At 37.9% G+C, this 16,661-nt stretch overlaps 1 protein-coding gene across 7 annotated transcripts in view; it reads right to left on the bottom strand.

Moving 5' to 3' along the window:
• Window positions 1-16,661, bottom strand: part of TBL1XR1 (TBL1X receptor 1) — a 167,707-nt gene that overhangs the window by 87,167 nt on the left and 63,879 nt on the right. The window contains exon 1 of one of the 7 annotated variants that reach the window (XM_034662678.1): window positions 2,344-2,724. The exons of 5 other annotated variants lie outside the window; for them this stretch is intronic. The gene's annotated coding sequence lies outside the window, so the exon portion shown is untranslated. Of the gene's footprint in view, window positions 1-2,343; window positions 2,725-16,661 lie in introns of those variants that run through there. One more of the 7 variants, XM_019794090.2, reaches the window with a different exon arrangement.

Here is a 16,661-nt window from a genome sequence, read left to right as displayed (position 1 = left end):
AATCCCTATGTTAAATATCAGTAACATTTAAATTTTTTTAATTTAAAAATGAAGATAGACTAATAGAGCCCTGTACCCCAATGAATATTTGTTTTCACTACCATGGTATGTACACACATACCACACATAAACTCACAAATGTACCTTTTGAAAATTCTAAATTAGATCATTCCAGTTGCTAGTCTTTCTTGTTCCTCCTCTGCTTGATTCTCTCACTTTTCTGTGATTACTGAGTCTTTCTTTCATCATGCTCACAGAGGTCTCTAATCTCAGTTTTCTCTGATCATCCTCTCTCTACTTTTATTTTCTTCATTGATTCATTTAGTTCTTCCTTTTAGACTATCCCTTCTCAAGGGAAAGGGTCATAATAGTAATTTAGTAAACATTTAAGTAGTTAAAAATATCTGATTCTAGGATTTGAAGGGTGAATAAATCAGTGGAATATGATATGTCAACGGGTATGCCCATTTGCACATAAAATACAATCTGAAAAACTAAGGAATTTCCTTTTTTTAAAAAAATTTATTTCTTTATTCCAGAGAAAGAGAGATCGTGTGAGTCAGGGGAGGGAGAGGGAGAGAGACTCCAGCAGACTCCGTGCTGAGCATGGACTTCGACTGGGACTTCATCTCACCAGCCTGAGATTGTGACCTGAATAGATACCAAGAGTCGGACACTTAACCAACTGAGCCACCCAGGTGCTCCAAGATGGAGGGATTTTGAAAATATATATGATATATGATACGAGATGATGATACATATGCTGGGCCATATTTTGGTTTCTACATTAGCTGTTCTCCTAGTCAACTCATTTAGCCGTGCCCTGGCCATTTTGGAGTGCACTTATAACGCATATCTCACAATTCTTCAGCTTATAAAATGAATTATCTGAATTTTAAAGGATAGAATTATATATTCTATTAAAAAATTACAAAATGTAAGGCGTATTTACAGACAGAATGTGTATTAAAACTCTTCATACTAAAGTAATTCAAGTTGTCCAAAAAACCAAAATGTGTATCCATTACACTTGCCCCACATCTCTTATTCTCACCATATTATGTCACCAGTCCCTCTGTTTTCTGCACACTTTGGCTGCCATGACATTACTCATTCATCTACCAGAAATTTCCTTCTGCTATGGTTCTGGCCACAAACCTAGCCCAAATTTTTCAAGGTTCAGCCCAAATCACCTTCCTCCCTTGATTATCCCACCCCACTACCCAATGAGACACATACGAGCCCCTTTATTACAACTGTGTCGTGCCTTATTCTCTTATCATGCCTCCCCTACCAGACTTCCTGACACCAGGGACTTATTTGCTCACCTTGCTGTACCACAAAAGACCTAAGAATAGTGAACAGAACATACACAAATCTTAAGATCCGTAAGTTGACTAAGTATTATGTTATTCATAATATAATGTGGGAATAGATACATATTCGAAAATAAAATATAACAGAGACTGTATTACAGCACAAATATATCACATTGGCAAGGGAGAACTTAACAGTGGATTTTTATTTTAAAAGTGTTTAGGAGAGCCTGGCTATACCCAGTAATTTCAGCAACACTTCCAGGAAGTGGCAAATAAAGGCTGATAATTTTGCATTAAAAGAAAACTTAAGAACATGTGATCAATCACATGCCACATAAACTAAACCCATTTGCTTTACTTGTGATGCAAAAAATGTTTGCAGGCTTTGGTTTTGTATCCAAATACAAAGCTTTGCTTTTATAATCTATACTTCAGAACATTTTTACCTGAAGTAGATTTAGTATTAATTTTAGAATAGGATTTCAGCATAGAAATAGACACTGCTAACTGAGCAGACATCTTCTAAAACTCTACCCCCTACACATAATTAGGAGAATTGTTTCTTAAGATGCAAAAATCCTTTAAAACAGCACAACAGTATATTCTGACTGATCTTCAAAATTACTACCCTGCAACCTCTAGAAGTAAATTTATTTGATTTACAGATTTCTTGAAAAGCTAATGGATTATGGGTTCTTTCTCGAGGGAAAGGCATAAGCAAAACAAAAATGTGCTTATAATTTAATGTAGCAACATAATCTAATCTAGAACTCAGTTGCCAGAAACAAATTCAGGAAATTGTACCTGGTATCCTTAACAAACAGAAATTACAAATGAATTCAAATTTGTGGAGAATTTGGGGAAATCATTCCAAGAGTTAAGAGAAAAACGTAATAATCCTAACATAATTAATCTGCTCAGAAAGATGTTTATTAAATGAACTTCCTGGCAAAAGAAAAGTCGCAGATAAAGCCCAAATTAAATTGCGTAGCACATGACTAAAAACGCAACACAGAATGATTACCTGCAACTGGAACATTAAAAGAAAAAAATATCTGTCAAACAAAGACTTTCAACTGAATCTTCTCAATTCCACTGATCCGTTTCACAAGACTTTGTTGTCTTCCTCCACACGGCAATTTCTAATAACATACTAAGCCTTCATTCATCAAGGCCTCCAAGCATCTAGAAGTCCGTGGCCTCCTCTCCCCATTCTTACTTCTCACCCAATCACGTACACAGATAACATTCCAGGAATCCAGATGATGAAGCTAGTGAAAAGGGGGAAAAAGCTATAACTGAAGGAATATCCTAAGGAAACCAACCCTGAGGTCAGACTGAAAGGCAGAATGGTCACACCGAACACCTCTGCCATCACTGGCTATAATTTTCCACTTGCCTTTGTTATTTAGGTGACCCAGGAAAAATGGATTCAAAAGCTGTATATTATGATCCCAATTTCCTAAAAATCAGATATACTCAATACCACAAAAGCACATCAACAACAATGTAAACGTGCACTGGTGCCTTATCATCCTATTATTACTTACTTCAGTTGAGTTAGTTTCATTGGTAGCATCATGTGCAGTCGAATTCTGTATTAAATTTATACAAAAACATTACTGTGCAAGAATAACACAAATAGCGATCAAGTACCCTGAAATTTGCCTGTCAGAGTAAGCAATGCAATTAATGACAATAAAAAACACAAATTCTCTTATAGTAAGCCACAGAGTTTTAAAATTGAAGTTTGGTTTGGGCAGTTTCAAGTGTTACTGAAAGTCAAATTTATTTTTAGGCACTACATCTACCCATCAGAAGTTTCCAGTTCACTAACTTTCAAAATGGGAACGTGAAAAGGCTTAGAATCGAACTTGAGTTGTGGTACCAGAAAGGTGATATAAAAACATATGGATAAATATACACTATTGCCAGTTGCTTTAAAAATAAAAGTGAATATATCAACAAAGTAACTATCATTTCCTTTTCCAAAAAAACTGATACTAAATTAATGGTGCAACTTATAATTTATGATACCTTAAAAATATGACAGACTTGACACTGTTTTCTTCTTAGCACAAAGCTGGTAACAGCTCACCTTTTTTTTTTTTTTTTAAGTAGTTTGGGAGAAAGAAACAAGTAGAGGGGTGACAAAAGGCAAGAGGAATAGCATCAGGATCTAACAAATAATAGGATGCAAAGAAAAATCAAATTTTGCCTATGGCCACATATGTAGGTAGGTAGGTACCTTAGCACTTAACAAGTTAGAAGAAAAAACTGATGTAACTCCTACATCTTATTAGGTTTCTCACACTTCCCAAGGGTTGAATATTTGATTCAAGACACCGAGAATTTGAACAGCTAATTAGGACAACACGAAAATCATTCTGCTGAACAATACATTCCCAGCAGAAATGAAACAGTTCTGCCAGTGATGCTGGGTCTTTGATTAAGTGTCCTACGGAAACACCTTGCAGATTCTAACCTAACTGTGACACAGGAGGTCCCTCACCCAGATTTAATTGGGCTAGACTAGCATCTGCACATCAGTTGCAATGAAAAGCTCCCCCAGGTGATTCTAGTGGGAGTTAAAAACCACTGGACTTCGTGGCAGGAAAGGGCAGAATGGGGAGTTTCACGAGTCAGATTCCAATAAATAATCTATGGGCAGGGGGGTGGGGGGGAAACATGGAGGGATCAGTTCTTTCAAATATTAGCATTGCAAAGTGACTAGTTCTCAAAATTAGGGTGGGAACCGTACTGTATCAAGTAAATTAAAAGTTTTATTAATTTGATTTTAAGGTTAACAATAAGGAACAAAAGATAAATTCAACCTCTGTCCCCAGAAAAAGACTACAGAACAGAGAAGTTATCATTTAAAAACCACAAAAGGAGCAACGCTGATACCTACATTTAGACAGTCTCCTGAGTGAGACTCTGCTACATGTGACAAAACTGTTAAGTAGTAGCTAGAAATTATAGAAAGGTATTTTTTTCCTGCTCAATATGACAGAAAACTGTCACACAAATCAATTGAAATGTTCAAACAAAACCTGGATCTATCACTCAGCACAAAAACAGTGGCACATGATAAGGGGTCGTACATGTGCCCTCTCCAATTCCTTCCAACTCAGCATTCACATGTACTATCAGGCCCATCAGTAGCTTCTGTGGCACCTCTGTGCAAATTAGATTCCAGGAGGACAAATGAGGAGGGGGAAAAAAAGGCTGTACCACAGTACAGGGGGACAAGAGCCCATCCTGTGGAGCCACACAGACTGGACTTGACTCCCAGGCTTGGAAACAGCATGCTAGCCCATCCAAGACAAGCTAAACTCCTGGTGCCTCAGTTTTCACATATGGAAAATAAACTGTTATAAGAGTTGAATAACTTAATATTTGTAAAGTGCTAAACAGTGCCTGGTGTAAGATTCATACAATCATTTTTAAACAATACATATAAGTAAAAGGAGCCCTTCGCTCTGAAATGACGAAGTGCCATACCAGAGAAATGGTGTGGCTGACAGCGGTAGCCCAGATGTCAGCACCCACTTGTTCCCTTGGCCGCGCACTTCTACACAGGGCTCTAACTGCCCGTTCATACTCTACTGGGCCATGTGCCACTATGACTGCAGACTACCATTACATTCCGTCTTTCTTGAGTTCCTTTAATAGCATTACTCCTCAAAACAATCAATCACTGATAAAACTTTTAAGTTAGAACAGATCTGGAGTGTGCCCAAACATGGCGGTAGTCCTGTGCAACCACACAGTGACAATGAACACACCTTACTAGTGTGATAACACCAGGTGACAAAAGGAACACACCTGACCCTCTCAGTGAAGCAGAGAGCCTCTCAATCACACTTGAAAACAAAATCTTCAACTTTCACTCTGTAACAGAAAAGGATAAGCTTCTTAACTTTTTTTTTTAATTTAAGAACATGAAAATTGTCATTCTGAGACACCTGGGTGGTTCAGTCGGTTAAACGTCTGACTCTAGACTTTGGCTCAGGGTATGATCTCAGGGCCATGGAATTGAGCCCTGCATCAGCTCCTGCTGGGCTGGGAGCCTGCTGGAGATACTCTCTGCCTCTCCATCTGCCCCTTCCCCCTTCTCCCTTTCCAAAAATAAAATAAAATAAAATAAAATTCTGAAATCTTTTGAGCACAGAGAAAAAAAAATGTACGTACATTAAATTAAATTAGATATTTGCTTGAGAATTTTAAAATGATGTATTTCTGTCTACTGCTGAAGGATGTAAAAGTCACTCTTATGTGTCTCTACTCAGAGTATTTCTTTACAGATTTTTACATGAAAAAACTCAGAAACTGGTTGCTTTGAGTTCGTATTTTTAAGATCGTTATAATCTACACAGTACCAATAAATGCTTTGCCTTCAGTAAATCAAAACAAGCTCATTTAACCACCACATTTCTATCAAAAAAAACTGTCAGAAATACTGTCCTTCAAAAAATCACGGCTATCCTGTCTCTTAATATAATTCATTCTAAACATATGATACATGACATTTATAAGTCTAAAAAATGTCAATTCTCATCTGATGTTGGTTTGCCAAATTGGTTTCCATTTAACATTTTCACCAAATTTAAAACGAAACATTTAAGCAAGCAGATATAAGCTGTGTTGTCTTCCTGATCCACTCAGGACACACAAATACAGGGTAGGGAAACAGACACACACACACACACACACACACAGCCTCTCTCTCTCTAGGGGTCATGAAAAGAAAGAAGACCACCTCTCTTAAGTAATTTCAATTTATTTATTTCAATACAGAACACCACTCTCCTCTCCCTGCCTACCACTCAAGTTATAATAAAGTACAGATTGCAACTATATGAATACAACTGCTTCATCTAACTGTTCAGCCACTCCTCAGTTAAGTATTTTTGGTTTTGGGGGCGCCTGGGTGGCACAGCGGTTAAGCGTCTGCCTTCGGCTCAAGGCGTGATCCCAGCATTGTGGGACACTTGCTCTGACAAATAAATAAAATCTTAAAAAACAAAAAACACAAAAAACATTTGTAACTGTCACCCAGAGTCTGTTTAGTCAAATTATTTTTTAAAGAAGCATTCTTTCACAGTTAACATCAAAAAGCTTTGAACTTTTTCAAGACACAGGATACAAAAACAACAGAAAAAAATGCCACTGCAATGGAAAGTCTACTTAAGTCCTATTGCAGTTTAGACAGAGTCTCAATTTTTAAATATCCAGCAAATGCTTACATTGTGCCTGGTACTGTATGTATTTACCTGCCATCATAGGCTACCTTAAAATACTGAACTAGGAAAAAATAAAAAAACAAACGTGGATACAGACCAAGGCTTCCTCAAATGCTTAAGAACTGCTGGTCTTCCCCCCTACACTGTGTTTAATATTCTTGAGTAGAACAAAAATAAAGAGACAGTGAGACTAGTTTATGAAACTGCACAAACTCTATAGAGCTATAAAGATTAGCTGAATTTGTTTCAATATCTTCCATTGTAAATTCCTGGAAAAAAATTAAGTTAACTCTATAACTGTATATGTAAGACATAATTCTGGATTCCAATGAGTATTAAATGAGGAGTAGGTGGTGACGATCTGCGGCGATAGGGAAAGGACAACAAAATCTTAAGCTCTTCTTCTTAAGTATGTAAGCCAGAAATTGTTTCAAGAATACTATGAGGAGGGCACCTGGGGGGCTCAGTGGGTTGAGCGACTGCCTTCAGCTCAGGTCATCATCTCAGCGTCCTGGGATCAAGCCCCACATCAGGCTCTCCACTCAGGCAGGAGTCTGCTTCTCCCTCTCCTTCTGCTCTTCCCCCTCCCCCACACCCCCCACTAAGTGTTCTCTCTATATAATAAATAAATAAAATCTTTAAAAAAAAAAAAGAATACTATGAGGAAAAGATCTTTCCCACAGAGAGGATGAAAATCTGTTGTGTGTGACTCTTCACTGGCCTCTTGATCTCCAGTCAGGGCTAATCAATCAGATAAAAAGAACTCGTATGACTCAGACTGGATTAGACAAACTCACAAAACCTAAGAAGGCCACTGAGTTTACTCAGAAACGCAAGGATATAGGACAGGAAGGGACTGTCTGGTAGCATGAGGCCAGACGTGTCAGCAGAATGTGCAGTCCAGGAGCTACTGTCTCTGCTCCTCTTCCTCCTACCACCACCACTTCACTGCTCAAGTAGGAAGGGGCAAGAATTCACAAAAGCACGTGGAAGCTACCTCAGCTTAAAAACTCCAAGATCCACAGAGGAACCAGTATCATTTTGAGTTTCACGGGCATAACTTCTCAGGAACCCAACCCATCAAAGCATATGGTTCATTGTAAGAATGTACCACATCTTCCCTGCACATAGGTACTCTCAGTCCAGATGCCATTCACCAGTCAGGGGCCAGGCTGCCACACTCTCGTGCTGGCTGGTAATACTGCTGGACATGCTGCCTTTATCTGGTAAGTGAACACCGTTACTTATCCAAGGAAGGAGAAAAGGTCTGGTGAGCCATTTCCTCACAACACACCTGGGGCCTCATTCCTACTCTGCCTCTAGGCTGTCAGTGTTCTTGGGCCTATAACTTAAAGCTTCTATGAGACTGATTCACCTCCTATAAGCAATGACTGGGTTTGACTGAACTGAACTGAGAAATACGCCAACACAGACATAAAACCAAACTAACAAGCTACAAAAAACCTTACAAATAGCACAGAAAATCTCTTTTGATGATATGAAAGCTAAATGAAGCTAAAGAAAAGCAGTCGAGTTCAAAAGGAAATTGAGGCCTGGAGGTTAAATATTCTTTTTCTTTTTTTTTTAAAGATTTTATTTATTTATTTGACAGAGACAGAGACAGCCAGCGAGAGGGAACACAAGCAGGGGGAGTGGGAGAGGAAGAAGCAGGCTCATGGCGGAAGAGCCTGATGTGGGGCTCGATCCCATAACGCTGGCATCACGCCCTGAGCCCAAGGCAGACACTTAACCGCTGTGCCACCCAGGCGCCCCGCGGAGGTTAAATATTCTTACCAGAAATAACAAAATATGAAACTCTGCACTGCTTGTACACTTAGTATCATTTAAATTTTATAACAAGCCATACAGTACTGTGTCTGTTTCAAAAACTAGTTAACTAATGCTCAAAGCAGTTCCTAGATCAAGATCGACAATTAATAAGTAAGTGGACACCAGATGCCAGGTTAAATTCTTAACCACTCTCCTAAGTCTCCTGAGTCTCTTTTCAAAGCTTTTGTTTCCCAAAAGTTTCCTTTATTCCAACATGACAAAGATTTTTTCATGAAAGTTATCACTTAGGAGAAAGAGATCTAGATCCATATTCTCCCCGCCACAGGTAGAAGAGAATCAGGACAGCAAGGATCACAGGTACCCACCAGAAGACAGCTTGAGTCCACCAACCAATAAATACTACTTTTTGTCACCCACCCCCCACCCAGTTTCCATATACTTTGGACTTACAATATTTCATACAACTAACTAGTTCTTGAAATATCATGTGGATTTAATTGTTTAAAAACAGATACAGAATTCAGTAACTTCATCTGACGAGAGTTTGGTTAAATTTATTTAAATTACGTATCAGTACTCATAAGAAAGCATGGAAATTTAAAATGCATAACCCTCCTACTTTGGAAGTTTACCAAAACGTCTTAGAAGGCATAAAAGCACCATAGCCATTTCTGCAGCAAATATTGTGTTGCTTTTGGCTTAATCTTCATTACCTGAACCAAAAGCCTAAAAGTCATCCTTTATTCTTCCCTCTGTCTCCTACGTCAGCCATGTCAATCATTAAATTTGGTCAATTCTTTTTCCTAAATATTTCTACAATGCCTGCTGGTTCCTTGAATCCCACCACCCATACTCCTCAATCTCCTTCTCCTACAACTTTGATGAAATCTAAAACCCAAATTATTTTTAACAGGCACGCATCCCAAAATTTATAATGGAAGAGCACTTGATTATCTGAAAATTCAGTTATTTTTTAAATTTTGAAGTGAAAGAGACAATAGTGGGTCTCTTTGTTGGGTCACTGCTTAATTAGCTATTTATTTACGTAACAACTATTGAGTCACTTTCAGCCTCCCTGCTAACATAATGGCAATTTTTGTTCAAAGTAGCAACATGTCCACATCAACACTTTCTTGGCCTTTCTTGTGGCTAGAGGTAGCCGTGTGAAAAGGTCTAGCTAGTAAGACCTAAACAGAAACGAGTGGGGATAGGGACTCCCAGCCATCCCAGCATGGGAGGCAGCTAGGGAAGCTTTTGTTTTCCTGCAAACAGGTAACAGACGCAGCACTTCTTCCCATTTAAACCTGATGCCTCCTGAAGCAGTAGCCATTTTTCAACCAAGGCAACAGCAACCAAGGCTTGACTGAATTCCTCACGTAAGAACAAGGGAATAAAATAATTGCAACTTCCTGTCTCTGGATTTTTAAACTAGTATTTTCAGTTACGTGAACCCAACTGGACATCACTCTCCCAAGAGAGGTCTCCAAAGCATTTCAAACTTACTATGTATACACTTAATTCATCTCCCATCCCAAACTTGTTCCTCTTCCTATATTCTCTGCATCTGGGTATGGCTCCATCCTCCCAACCACCCAAACTAAAAATCTGGCTCTTTCTCCTCCCTTATATCCTACAGTTATAGCTAATCAATCATCAAACACCATTACTTTCTTTCTCTAGGGTGTTACTTTACAAGTACGTTTTTAGTTCCCTGTGCCTTCATGACTTCGGAGATGCTACATCATCTGGCTAAATTTTAGATCACCTACATCCCACCTAAGCTCTATCACCACTGCAGATACTCATTTTGTATGTCCATCCCCCTTCACGAGAAGGTACAGATCTCGAAAGATGCCTTCTTCAGCTTTACAACTCTAGATGCCTAGAACAAAGCATGCATATGTGGTATAAATGCACCCCTCTCACAAAAGGGCTAATGGTTAAAACAAAGACCTTATCTACACAGTACAATAGAAATCAATAACAATAACATTGCTGGATTGTTTTTCACTCCCTCACAAAATAATTTCAGGAAGAACGAAGGTAAATGTTAGTCTGATGCAAACCATATCTGAAATTCAGAATACCAGAAGAATAATTTTTGTTCCAAAGGTAAAGAATAAGAACTATGGCCAAATATTTAGCAAGCACTTAGCTCTGAAATATTTTATAACCTAAACACATTATTGTTAACGATCACATCTTGGTGAAACATTTTAATGCTGCACTACTGTTTAAAATGCACACTCAAATTTGAAAACATAACAGTTACTCTTAAAAGGCATAAGTTTTGCTTTTTTTAGGGTACAGAGTTTGATTTTGATCCCACAGTTTGATTACTTTAGGCCACAGCAGAAAAACTGGGAAGGCAAAGGAGAACCGAATAAAGAGGAAGAAGCATCAGCAGCTGAAGTTCACTGAGAAAGGCTAAAGGTTTGCTATTTCTCCTTCATTGTTCTACAAAGACTGGACAGACTACTTCAAGAAATCAGACAGAAATCAGACAGCTTACAGTAGGCAGGGGGGATGCTTTCATTATCAGTTTCTGACCCTAAGGTCCCAGGAAGACAAGAAAGACAGACAAATTTGTTCTACTGGCATTTTAACACTGGGGGAAATAACATCTGAAAGAATATCTAGATGTATGTCCCTTACAAGTTTACTATAATGAAGTTCTTCTGCATTTTCAGATCTTCTAGATTTATTGGTGGCTACTATGAAATTACATCCCTATCTCATACCTCCTAGTACCTTTATTTTTTGCTTCCCCCTCTCTAACGACCTGAATATTTCATATCCTTGCTCTCCTCTAACCATACCAAATCTTCTACTCTTTCCCACATGCATTTAATAATCTTATGCCAGGGCATTCATTTGCAAACTTCACAAAATGCAACAGTCACACACAAACGTCTAGCTCTTTACAATTACTCAATTACATTAGCACATTCACTTACTCAGTAAATATTTACACTGCTTTCCACTCTACAGCTTAATCCATTATCTACCAAATTAAGAATTAAGGAGGAAGAAACTACACATAGAACTACAACAGAACTAACCCCAAGAGTACTGTGACTTCACCACTTACTGAGCACCAGACATGAGGCTGCTTATTTAATCTCTCTTAACAGTTTCCTCATGTGTAAAACGAGGATTTTAACACTATCTACTCAGGATACTGTTATGAGAACTAAAGAAGATAATGCGTTATCAAGCATGTAATCATACCTGAAAATATAAAAAGCACTTAATTAAGGGTAGTCATTATTTTACCAGATTTTGAGTATGATGGGACACACTGAGCTGTCCTTTAATAGAACCATAACTTAATTAAATAAACTATCAATCAGTACACTCAATCTAAATGTCTAGAATGTTTTACTTTGTTTTCATGAATGTTAATGAAGTTTATTTCATAAAATAGAAATATGACTTTGTTTTTAAACAGACTGCTACTACAGTATGATACACCCTGTCTAGATTAAATACTGGATATAAAATAAGAAAAAAAGAATTACTGGACACGAAAGCAGGAGTGGGTCAAGATTCTGGCCTCTAAAAAATAATACTCATTTTTTAATTAACACCATAACCAATCATCTATAATGGGTACTGGATAATCAAATGTCCATGTTTTAAAAGAAATATCAGTTTAATATTATTATTCCTGTACCCTGGCTTCCAAGTAGTTGCTGAGAATCCATAAAACTATTGCCTAAACAGCAACATTGAATTCCTGGGAAGGATACTTTCAGTGATAGCAAATAATGGGTAAATTTAATAAGGCTTTCATTAAGCCTTCTCTCTAATTACACTGTATTTAAAAATAGTACCTTTATTTTGGTTTGGAATGTCATATAAATTACTGAATATCTGTGTAGCCTGAAATTATTTTCCTTCTAGATAGAATATCAAAAAAAAAATTTTTTTTTTAAGGTTAATAGGAAATAACTTGCAGTTTCCCATTCTAGGAAATTCCTTATAGGCAATGTAAGCTCTCAGTTCTCCCTAATGTTTGCTACCTTGGACAGTTTAACATGTTCTATAAATTCTATTAATATGCATCTTCCTTAGTGTAGTAATAAAGATATTAACAATTTGAATCAGTCTAACTTCAAATTCCACTAGTACAGTGACTAATTTTCTAATTTGAAAGAAGTCAACAAGTCCCACTTGGAGCTTTAATAAATTCCACTTTATTTCCATGTTATTGATTGGGAGAAATATAGAGTAAAACTAGCTATTTCATTCAAAGGGCAGAGATCCGGTACTGAAGAGCAGAATGGGTTCAGCATAAGGTGAATTATCAACCAAGACCACTGAACATTCTGACCCCATCAATTTGCTATTTTTCATGCTGTGCTAAGTACTAAGCAGTCAGAAACTAGAAGGCTAGGGCCAATGGCCTTTTATACATTTCTTACTATATAGTATATAAATTTTTAGATTTTGTCCCCCCTCACTTATTTTTATCCATGTTCTCAGGCAGAAATTCAGGACATAATCGTAGAATGTTCAAGTAAGGACTACTGTTTAAACCACATTCTAAGAAACTGGTTCCATTCCAGGCCAATATAGACGGCCTGTTCATTCAAAACCATTCAATCTTTTCACTCTCAAGTGTTCTTGAACATTCACTCATTCAGAGCCTATTTATGGACCAAAGACTTTACACTGTAAAGGAGAAAAGAACAGTGTAGTTATAACCATACTATACATGTAAAAATAAACTTCTAGAATTGCTTCAAAAATTCCAAGTCCCCAAAGAATTCTCTGAACTGAGAATGACAGAGGCTAAATCTCCTTGAAGTCCAACTCTAGTCAGAGATGTATTCCTAGACTGAGGGTAAGTCTACAAGGAGGACACAGAGAAATACTAGACTTTTGGCAAAGAGATCCTAAAGCTTATAATTTCCTAATAAGAGCACTAAGGATATCTTTGGTTCTAATATTTGGTCTTTGACCCTGGTTTCTGATACAGCGCTCCTAAATGCCTTGGAATTTGCTGAGTGTTAAGAGTGCCTTTTGTTATAAAGAGGCAACTCTTGGTGGGATCCTGGATGACTTCAGGATGAGGGGTGATCACCAAAAAGACCAAGCCAAGATTTAAAGCTCAGGAACTGTCAGCCCCACCCACCATCCTTCAGGAAGGGGAGGACTGGTGCCTGAGTTCATGACTGATGACGCCCTATATCTTGAATTCTCCATAAAACTCTCAAAAGTATGGCATTCAGAGAGCTTCCGGATTGCTGAACACATGGAGATCCTATGAGGGTAGAACTGGCAGCTAGAGCATGGGACCACTGCGCCTCTTCCCCCATACCTTGCCCCATGCATCTCTTCCGCCTGAATGTTTGTTCATTTATCATACCATTTTATTATGAACTGGTAAATATAAGGGGTTTCCTGAGTTCTCAAAAATTATCAAACCCAAGAGGGGTCATGGGAACTCCAACTCATAGCCAGTCACTCAAAAGCAACAACCTGGAACTTGAGACTGGCATCTGAAGGAGAGTTCCATGGGACTGAGCCCTTACCCTGTGGGATCGGAAGCTAACTCTATGCAGACAATATCAGAACTGAGTTGAATTACAGGACACCCAGCTGGTACTGTGGAGAACTGATCGTTGGGAAAATTATTACCACCCACGTGGTGATTAGAAGTATCAGAAGTATTGTGTGTGTGAGTAAAGGAAAACACAGGAATGTTTTTCCTGACAGTTCCCAATATTTCTCCTGCCCAATAAACCTCTTAATGCATTCCCATGTTTTACGCCAATCTACATGATTTTCTCTCCCCAGGCATTATTTAAAGAACACATATTTCACTAAAACATTATCAAGGACACTTCATCTTAAAAGTTGAAGGAAAATAATAAATTGTGCCTAAAGGTAATAGATGAAGAAAGACATAAACAAACGTATAATGATAACCACCAAAAGAAGCAAACACAGCTATCTTAAACACTGTTGTCTCCTGACAGTAGGACTAGGCAAGAAGCCCCATTTTTTTTTTCATTTTATTATATGCGTTCATTACTTCTGTGGTATTAAAAAAAAAAAGTATTGAAATTTCTGATTTTCTAGGTCACCCAGGGACAGGAAATAAACTTCCTTTACGCAGATAACAAATTTTGCCTTTTTGCACACCCCCATGACTGGTTGTATTTTTGGTTAGTAAAATTTAATATAACTTTTAGGTAGAAATTCTTTAAGTATGGGATTTTACCAAATAAGATTTAAATTTTGAATAATCACTAGTATAAAATAAATTTTAAAATTGCTGCTTTATTCTTTTTTTTTTTAAGATTTTATTTATTTATTTGAGAGAGCAAGCACAAGAGGGAGAGGGGCAAAAGGAGAAGTAGGCTCCCCGTTGAGCAAGGAGCCCCACGCAGGACTCAATCCAGGACCCTGAGATAACAATCTGAGCCAAAGGCAGATGCTTAACTGACTGAGCCACCCAGGTGTCCCTGGCTTTATTCTGTTAAAGAATGTTAAGTGTCTTTTCCAATTAAGGCTAAAAATGTGGCCATGGTATTGTCATCGAAAGGCATGACTAAGAATCCTAGACAAAATTAAAATGTAGCTTGTCGTACTCACCCTTTCACAGAATGAAACAAAGCCCTTAAACAAAAGGAGAAGGAGAAAAGGTGTAAGAATAAAAACTTTAGAGAAACTTTAAAGGACTTCATTTGTAAATTCTCTTAATAGGCTTACTTTCATGTTACGCTTTATCTCTTCATTCAATTTGATTACTATTTACTGAGTGCCTACTATAGGCCAGATTACCATTTCAGATGCTAAGGACAGAACAGTAAGGAAACTCCTTGAAGTTTATCATATAGTGGGGGAGGACAGATAAACAAAATGAGCATGTGGTAATAAATAGGAACTGCCTTATCTCAGTTTCTTATACTTATGTTTACCACTAAAAACAGGATTTACTGAAAGCATGAGCTCAGAAAGACCTGGACTGCCAGGTTTTGAAAAAACAAAAAACAAAAAAACCACAAAACAATAGCAGTTCTATGGGTCAAGAATATAACCACTCTACCCAATTAAGTTTGTTCCCAGAACCTGTTTCAAATATGGTCCCATCCGGCTTATTTCTCCAAGGAATAGCTGGATTCATATATAATTAGGACTTCCACGGATTTTATTAATACATCGGTAAAGATACAGATCATTGCCAGAAGAAAGGTTCAAATCCTGAGACAGACGTACAGAGAACAGTTATTCATATACTCTCTTTCTTGACTGCCACATGAGAGGACTGTTGAAATTGACTCTGAACAGACAATGGTCATTTACCACATGGTGATACACAGCTAGCCTAGATCCTGGTCCAGGCAAGCACTGGCGACCAATTTTGCAAACTGTTTTATTTACACTTCAACTTTCTTCCAAAGTCAACTGCTATACTTGAGTGACTGGGTCTGCAGAAGCTCCAGAATCAAACGACATGCAGAAACATCCCAAAGACTCTTCAGGCCTTTACGCCCGATAACTGGCCTATGGTTCATCCTCACCCATTTACTTCGAGGTCATTGCATTGCTGTATTGTAGCTGCCCTTTCTTCCCACTAAGTTTTGGTATTTCTTACGTTAAATTTCTGGGAGAAGAGAGTCTGAGGTATCTTCTTCTCCAACAGAAAGCCCTTAGGCTCCCTATGGAAACTGAAGCAAAAACCACCCCACCCCCAAAAAAATTTTGGACCAAGTGAATGTAGTTATGTTCCAATATGCATCTCACCAACATTTAAATAACTAAGAGGGTCATTTTTCTACTCCAACTGTAAATGCCACACATAATTATGAAGAGCTCAGAACTGATAACCTTAAATTCTTGTTACTCTCCAACATGCACCACTCCTTAACCTCTGATACAATAGGTTTATTTCCAATAGTGCTTTCTTTAATTTAGCATGCTTGTCTAATGATAGTCCCTTTTCCTTCTCCTATCGAGAGCCTACCCACTTTAAAAGACCCATCTCAACTCCTTCCTGCTTAAAGCCTTCCCTTACTGCTCCAACCTATCAGTGATGTCTCTCCTCTCTGAAAATCACTGGTAATATGCCAAACACAGTCCAGACAGATGATCAATGTAGCCCATGTCATACAACTAGCCAATGGCAAAGGCTGGACTATAATCCAGACCTTCAAACTCAAAGTCCAAAATTTTTGTTTTTACCAATCTCCTCACTCGAACATTATTTCCTACACTAATCTGACCATATCCCCTCTCACACTCCAGAACTTCCAATGGATTCTTCATACCTACATGGTTTATCCAAAGTCAA

The sequence above is a fragment of the Ailuropoda melanoleuca genome, chromosome 1, assembly GCF_002007445.2.
Source record: "Ailuropoda melanoleuca isolate Jingjing chromosome 1, ASM200744v2, whole genome shotgun sequence".
Lineage (NCBI taxonomy): Eukaryota > Metazoa > Chordata > Mammalia > Carnivora > Ursidae > Ailuropoda > Ailuropoda melanoleuca.
This window is presented reverse-complemented; position numbering and strand designations above follow the sequence as displayed.